We start from the raw sequence: 8,432 nt of genomic DNA, 5'->3' as shown, positions 1-8,432 counted from the left end.
TTCATTGGAACGTGCAGGGTCTGAACACCCCAAACTTGCCGAGTCAGCCGCTAATTTGCACAGCAGTGAATAGGACAAGGTTTTCAGTAACATGGTTCCTCATCATGTGTCAGAAATAAGGAACGGCTATGGATACACCAAATGTGTTGAACCTTTAGCAGAATGGCAGAGATCTCACAAAGGAGGTAAGCTGGTGATTGCAATGGAAATTTGGAAACTTGTTGACGTAAGTCTACCCTCATTTTGCATCAGATTAACACCCTTAATGTGTATTTTTTTTTTTTGGCTGTACGAGGGCCTCTCACTGTTGTGGCCTCTCCCATTGCGGAGCACAGGCTCCGGACGCGCAGGCTCAGTGGCCATGGCTCACGGGCCCAGCCGCTCCGCGACATGTGGGATCTTCCCGGACCGGGGCACGAACCCGTGTCCCCTGCATCGGCAGGCGGACTCTCAACCACTGCGCCACCAGGGAAGCCCCCTTAATGTGTATTTTGATAGAGAATGTCTTGAACTCTTTCTCATTGCTAGGGAATGACTCCATAACTCATTTGAAGATGGTTTATAGTCCATGTCACATTGTACCTATCATATCTAAATCTTCTATCATCTTTGCCGTATTCTCTTAGAAGCAAGTTCCTAGGCCAGCCCACACTCAAGGGGAGAGTTGAGAATCTTTGAGGGCCTTCTTAGAGCCGGCCTACCAGAATAATGATTTTCAGGGAAAAAGACATTCTTTGCCGAGAGTTGCCATGGTTTCCTGCTTAAACAGTGCTTGAACAGAAGCTGGCGCTCGCCACCCCACCCCCTCAACCTGGCCGTGCAGAGCCAGCCTTCTGCCTCCTCCTCAAAGCACCCTTGGACCACTCCCAAGGCGAGTGGGAGTAGTGTGACTGCTGTGACTACCACGTCCCCCTCACAGGTGCCCCAGCACTACCACCAGGACTTGGAGGCCACAAATAACTTCCAGATCCACCGGGAGCCTCTGACGTTTACCTGCCCGTGTCTCACTACTTTGATGGCCACGATGTGGCTTTGGAGAACTTTGCCAGTTGTTCTCTTCACCAGTCTCGTGAGGGGAGGGGACATGCTGAGAAGCTGATGAAGATGCAGAACCTGCTAGGTGGCCAAATCTTTGGTGTATCCTGAAACCAGAACAGGATGACTCGGAGAGTGGGCTCAAGGCAAGCATGTGTGTTCCACTCAGAAAAGGGCACGAATCAGTCACTACTGGAACTGCACAAATTTCCTACTGCGAAAAATGACCCCTGCTCGTGTGACAACCTGAATGAGCAGGTGCAATACATCAGAGAATTGGGTGACCACATAACCCACTTGTGTGTGATGAGGGCCCCCGAATCTGGCACGGCAGAGTGTCTCTGACAGGCTCACCCTGATGATGAGAGCTAAGCATCAGGCTGGCTTCCCAGTGGCCCTGGGGGTGACTTCCCTGGTTACCATGACAATGCATCCATTTTGGGTTTTCCTTTACCTTTTCTGTAAGTTGTACTGAAGCATCCACTTAAGTTTTTTTTATTTGTACTATTCCTTCAAATTTGGTGCCCAGATTAAAAAGAAAATGACAGACTCATAAAGACCCCAGGTTATACTAGCATTCCAGTGCCATTGAGAATACCCAGTCTCATGGTAAGAGGGCCCTTGGTTGATAAGAAAATCTCACAAATGTCACCCTGTTTTTTATGTAGAAGTGATTTAGCTAGAAGTCACTGCTCCTCAGTCATTCACTTGAAGCTTTGTGCTGGCTTGAACAGGACAAATGACTGACTGGTGCAAGGAATTAGGAGCCTGGAGGATGGACCCCCCCCCCACCCCCGGTCCCCTGCTCCCCCGCCATGGAACTCTTCCTCCAGTCTCTGAGGAGAGAACATGGCTGGCTGATGCTAGAATGCCTGAGGGCGTGGAATGAAGATGATTCTAAGACTGTGGACGAAAACTTAAAACAGCAACCAACTGTTTCCTCTGCAGCAAGAAGAGAAAGCAAACAGGCGAAAGCAAGTCCCATCTCCATTTTCCTTCTGCCTACCCGTTCTCTCTAGTGGCCCATGTTGGCAGAACTTAACGTGAAGCTGGCAAAAGAGAATCTGGTTTGCACTATCACAAAGCAGACAGTGGAAGAGTAGGTTGAGAGGTGAGAGACTAAATAATCAGGTGAGCAACCTACTTCAATTGAGATTAGCTGTGGTGCGTGCCCCTGGCCCCTGCAATTTACAAATTTTACAGTCCACTTATAGACAAGTGCAGATTGAAAATATATTTGTGAATAAAATGATACTTATTTAAACAGTCCTTGAATATTTGCTCTGTATAAGACAACCTGTTAGTAAAGTTACTAGTCATTATGTGTGTGTGGGGGGGGGGGTTCGTTAGTAACTTTGATGGGATTTATGACCCAAAACACCAGTATGGTTTATGCCCCTAGAATCTATAACCTGTTTTGTATGTTTTGTACGGTTTTTTTATATTCTTATTTTAGGTACAAATACACGGTCTGAAATCATGTAAAGAGGGGAGAGGGAAGACCCTTTAAGGTGCTGGAATTACTGATTATTGATATGGAAAAAGATGAAATTAGATCCCTGCCTCACATTATTTATCAATATCCATTCTCAATAGGTCAAAGACCTAAATTCGAAGGGTAATATTTAAAGAACATAATCTGGGGGAGATAGTTGGATTCTGATCATTTCAAAAGCCCTCTTTCCACTGGCTTTCAACCATGACATCCTCATACTCCCAATAATTGATTCTTGGAATTGCACCAGTCGTGGTCCACGAGGACCTTCCCATCACTGGCCTCTACAGACTATTCTTGACTGACCCCCCCCCCCCCCCCCCCACACACACACACAAAGGCCTACCAATCCTAGGCTACCCGGGGACCTTCGTGTACTGACCTTCATTTCATCGATTCCTCAAACCTTCCCATCCACTGACTGACAGCCAGCTCCACCAGGTGGTGAACGAAAGGAATTTCCGTCTTCAGGTCGGCAGCTGGTTTCCTCTTGGTTCCACAGTCTTCATTGGAGAGCTGGAGGTGAGTGTGGATAAAGGACACACTAATTTCAGCAGGTGGGACTGAGGCCGAGTAGTAGTCATGTGAAGGTGTGGAGGGGAGGGGTCAGCACTAGAGAGCATCTGGCCGGATGTTGAAGAAAGGGTGGGAGCCGTTGGTGAAAGTGCTTCCTCGCCTAGGGCTCCCCTCTGTCATTGGCTGAGGAAATTAAATCAGCTGCTTCATGGGCAACTGCTCACTGGGCAGGAGGCTCCCAGCTGATGAGTCAGTTTTCTTTTTTTGACTCATTGTGTGACTTACATGGGTCCCTTACCCCTCTGAAGCTTTGCTTCATAAGCCGTGTAAACAAAGGGAGCAGGCTTGTCATAATACAAGAGAGTTACAGGATGGAACGTAGAAAAAAGTTTATCCCCCTACTTCCACTCCACCTTTTGGCTTCTGATGCTGCTGGTATTTCCCAGTCTTGGAGGCAGAAAAGCCCTGCCTCCGCCAGAGGCCCCGCCCATATAGATGAGAAGGCCTGCCCTCAACACGGACCCTCCCACGGGGCGTTCCTCCTACCTCATCTTTCTTGGCCCAGCTCCCTTTGACACTCCTACCTAGACCATGCCACCTCTTTTCCCCTGTTCCCCATCCTCTGTACCACTGTAACCGAGCAGGGTCTTCTGTGCTCACGGCACAGAAAGCGGGTGTTGGCAGCAAAGTAATGGTTTATTTGCAGGGTGCCACGCGGGGGAGTGGGAGACAAGTTTTAAAGGGGAATAAAAAAGAGGCTGGGATTAATCTTCGTCTTCTGACATTTCTTAAGCATGGTTTCAGGAGTCAGAATATCTCTGGTTTATGATTTTTCTGGCCAGGTGGTCCATGGCTCGGGGTCTTGTCCTGGAGAAACAACCTGAGTTTGTCCGTTAATGATGATGTCTACAACAGCAATTTTATTACATTAAGGATGTTACTGACAACAATCTGACTCTGGCTGATGAGTGTTCAGCTGGCTCAGGATTGAGGTCAGAGTGGGCAAGAAAGGGAATAAAGTTTTGGACAGAGAGATGAATCATAAACTCACTAAGGGAACTCAGTTTTAGGGGGACTTGGTTTCAATCCTCACTCCTGTTTTAACTTTCCCCAAATCTCTGTGGGAACAGGGCAGTGACTGCTCTGGCTATTTCCCACCTCAATTTGGGGAGTGGAAATGTTGCATACTGAGCTGGGAACATTCCCAAGTTCCAGGTCTTGGACCCGAATCTTGCATGACTAAAAGCTTAGTCCCTTGGTCCATCGTTCTGGTGCAGCAGACCCAATTAGATGTAGGAGATGGAGTGAAACCCAAACTTTAATAAACCTTGGAAAATATATCTTATTCCTTGAGGAATTCAGGAGAATAAGCCTGAAAACCAGTCTGGACCTGGCATTTCTGGGGAGATGCGTAGCCAGGTAGCCAGTTGCTTAATTTTATCGAAGCAGGTTTTAACTTCTGATGTGGCATTAACATATAACAGGAGCTATTGGCCACTACATATACAATATGATCTAAAGCAACTGTATTGTCTTGTATGATTCTAGCTAAAGAATCTAGTGCTTCACACCTGTCAGAATGGTTATTATGAAAAAGTCTACAAATAACAAATGTTGGAGAGGATGTGGAGAAATGGGAACCCTTGTACACTGTTGGTGGGAATGTAAATTGGTGTAGCCATTATGGGAAATAGTATGGAGGTTCCTCAAAATCTGAAAACAGAACTACCGTATGATCCTGGGTATATAGCCAGAAAAAAACGAAAACACTAATTTGAAATGATACATGCACCCCAATGTTCATAGCAACACTATTTACAATAGCTAAGACATGGATGCAACCCAAGTGCCATCCACAGACAAATGGATGAAGAAGATGTGGTGCGTGTATACAACGGAATATTACTCAGCCATAAAAAGAATGAAATTCTGCCATTTGCAGCAATGTGGATGGAGCTAGAGAATATTTATTCTTAGTGAATTAAGTCAGAGAAAGACAATATGATATCACTTACATGTGGAATCTAAAAAATAATACAAATGAATGTACATGCAAAACAGAAACAGACTCACAGATACAGAAAACAAACTAGTGGTTACCAAAGGGGAGAGGGAAGAGGGGAGGGGCAAATTAGGGGTATTAATAGATACAAACTACTATGTATAAAATAGATAAGCTCAAAGGATATATTGTATAACACAGGGAATTATAGCCATGATTTTGTAATAACTAAGTGGAGTATAATCTAAAAATACTGAATCACGATGCCGTACACCTGAAACTAATACAATATTGTAAATCAACTATAATTCAATTTAGAAAAATGTTTAAGTGAAAAATGGTAGTTTGAGGTTTTAGCTTACATTTCTTTAATTATCAGGGCAAGTTTAAATGTTTTTCTATATATTTGTTTCAACTTGCTGCTTTCTGTTTAAAAAAATTATCTTCGATTGAGTTGCCTAACTGCACTGAGACTCAGTTTCTCCATCTGCACAGTGCAGATAATATATACAGCACACTATTGCTGTGAAATCAAATACAGGCACACCTCAGATCATTGTGCTTCACTGTATTGCACTTGGCAGAAATTGCATTTTGTACGCATTGAAGGTTTGTGGCAACACTGTTGAGCAAGTCTATCGGCACCATTTTTTCAACAGCATTTGCTCCTTTTGTGTCTATCGCACTTTAGTAATTCTCACAATATTTCAAACCCTCCATCAGCAGAAAGAGTACAACTTACCGAAAGCTCCGATCATGGTTACATTTTTAAGCAATCTTTTTTAATTAAAAAATAAAAACATGTCTATATTAACCCAACAAGCTTAAGCTAACTTTAATACCAGATATTAATTTAATATTGACTATTTCCCAGAACACACGAACCTGAAATTCATTTGGGTTAGTTTCTTTTACATTTCTGAGAATTTATATAAGAACTTAACCTCCTTTAAGCCAATTAAATAGAGCTCATTTATAAATTAATTTTGGTAAGGGTAAAGACATATTTATAATGCACGTTATATACATACATCCATCCAGACAGACAGAGATCTCATAGCTTCATTTTAAAACTTAGTCATGAATCAGGCATTATAATATAAAATTCACTACTTTATAACTAACGGTTGGAATAATTTAAATTTAAAAGGCCTCTTTTCCCTTTTTTCCCCTCAATCTCAAGAACTGGAGATGGTCTAGATAAGACATGACCTCCTGAGAGCCCTGGGAAGACATTTACATCTCACAGGGAAAGAAAAGCAAGTTCTAGAAGGACTTGTTCCCTTAGGGTCAGAATTCCAAAAAAACATGTTTTAGACGGGCAAAACCAGTTTTGGATTGTCAAATGAGGCTTGTCATGGGCATTTTTCTTCAGAGTCTAAAGAATGTGGCTACCAGTGTTACCAAAACAACAAACAAAACTTTGGCTTTAGTCATGGAACCAGAACTAAAGGTGGTCCAATTTTGTAGGATGCATCCTAAAGGGCTATTTTTAGAAACTGAACCCCCCCATCCACCAATTAAAATAGTGCACCTTGTTTAACACAAATATACACTCACATGCACACACAAGACAGAAGCCAAATCAATTCCAAAAGATTTAAAGTCAAACCAGTTTCAAAAGGTTTAAAGCCAAACCAATTCCAAAAGCAACCTTAGGCGCTTTTATTAAACCCAATCCCTGCAATATGGGCAATGGGCCTAGGAGAGCACCAGTATACAAGGATAAAAGTTTTAGGCTGGCACTATCGTGCGGTTGCTTACGTCTTCCAATCGAGAAACCATTCCTTTATTGCAAGCCTGAAATATTGCTGATGCGCGGTTGAGAAGGGAATTCCCCAGCCAGATCCCCGGGCCAAAGTGGCTGGGCCGCTGCTGGATCCTCAAAAGGAAAGTCCTGCGCTGGCAGAGGGTCAGCCGACCACAGGCACTAGCCTCAGAGGAACCTTTGGGTTGCCACATTGTAATTGAGCAAGGGCTTGCGTGCCTGAGGCGCTGAAAGCCGAACTCTGACAGCAGGTGTTTGTAGCAAAGTAATGGTTTATTTGCAGGGCGCCAAGCAAGAGAGACGAGATGAGTCTCAGATCCACTCTATCTTGATCTTTGTGTTAGGGATGTTGTAAAGGTGAAGAACAAAGAAACTAGGATTAATCATCGTTTTGTAACATATCTGTGACATTTCTTAATCATGGTTTTGGGAGTCAGAATGTGTTTATGATTCTCTGGCCAGGTGGTCCATGAGCTCATTTTGCCCTGAAGCAACAACCTCCGTTAATGCTAATTATGATATCTACAACAGCAATTTTATTACATTAAGGATGTTATTGACAACAGCAATCTCAGTCATTTGACTCTGGTGAATTAGTGTTCACGTAGCTCAGGACTGAGGTCAGAGGGCGTAAGAAAGGGAATAAAGTTCTGGACAGAGAGCTTAATCATAAACTCAGTAGTGATACCAAGCAGGAGTGGGGCTCCTGGGCACAAAAACCTTTCCGTGTCCCCCACTTTTTTTTTTTAATTAAAAAATATTTATTTCTGGCCGTGTTGGGTCTTCGTTGCTGCGCACAAGCTTCTCGTTGCGGTGGCTTCTCTTGTTGTGGAGCACGGGCTTGCGGGCTTCGGTAGTTCTGGCTTGTGGGCTCTGGAGCACAGGCTCAGTAGTTATGGGGCATGGGCTTAGTTGCTCCGCGGCACGTGGGATCTTCCCGGACCAGGGCTCGAACCCGTGTTCCCTGCACTGGCAGGTGGATTCTTAACCACTGCACAACCAACCGTGTCCCCCACTTCTCGCTTACAGAAAATAAGCTTCATTTAGACTTCAGGACCTTCCCTTAGTTCCAAGGGCCAGGTTTAAACAGATGCTAATTAGGGAAGGGAGGGGATGCAGAGACAAGGGAGGAATAGTCTAGAAACGATAGTGCTGCCTTGGGGCGGAGTCCTGTGCCCCTTCAAGGGCTACACCTAGCAGTGTCTTTGAGCTATTTTGCAGAGACTGAAACCCCCTCCAGGTGCGAGAAGTTAAGGCAAGCTGCTCACAGGCACGGAGGCCCCCCACCTGTTGAATTCAGGTTGCGGAAATTGACGCCCACTTACCTCACCACCGACCAATCAGAAGAAGGTCCACGCCCTCTCAGAACCATTCCTATAAAAGTCCTCACTACCCCTTCCACGTAGGGACTCACAGTTTTGAGGGTGTTAGCTTGTTCTAGCGCCCTTTGCCTGGCAAAGCAGTAGAGCTATTTTCTACTTCACCAAGAACTCTGTCTCCGAGATTAATTCGGTGTCTGGGTACAGAGGCTGGATTCGGCTTCAGTAGAGGACCTCAGTTTTAGGAGGACCCAGTTTCACCACCTTAGCTCCTCCATAACCCTGTACTTTTCTCTA

General features: G+C 44.6%; 1 pseudogene; it reads left to right on the top strand.

Annotated features, from left to right (window-relative positions):
- Nucleotides 1-91: 91 nt before the first annotated feature.
- LOC132416997 (ferritin heavy chain pseudogene) lies at nt 92-2,294 on the top strand (annotated as a pseudogene).
- Nucleotides 2,295-8,432: the final 6,138 nt, after the last annotated feature.

Source organism: Delphinus delphis, chromosome 20, assembly GCF_949987515.2.
Source record: "Delphinus delphis chromosome 20, mDelDel1.2, whole genome shotgun sequence".
Classification (NCBI taxonomy): domain Eukaryota; kingdom Metazoa; phylum Chordata; class Mammalia; order Artiodactyla; family Delphinidae; genus Delphinus; species Delphinus delphis.
The sequence above is the reverse complement of the archived record's forward strand: the minus strand, read 5'-3'. Positions and strand labels throughout refer to the sequence as shown.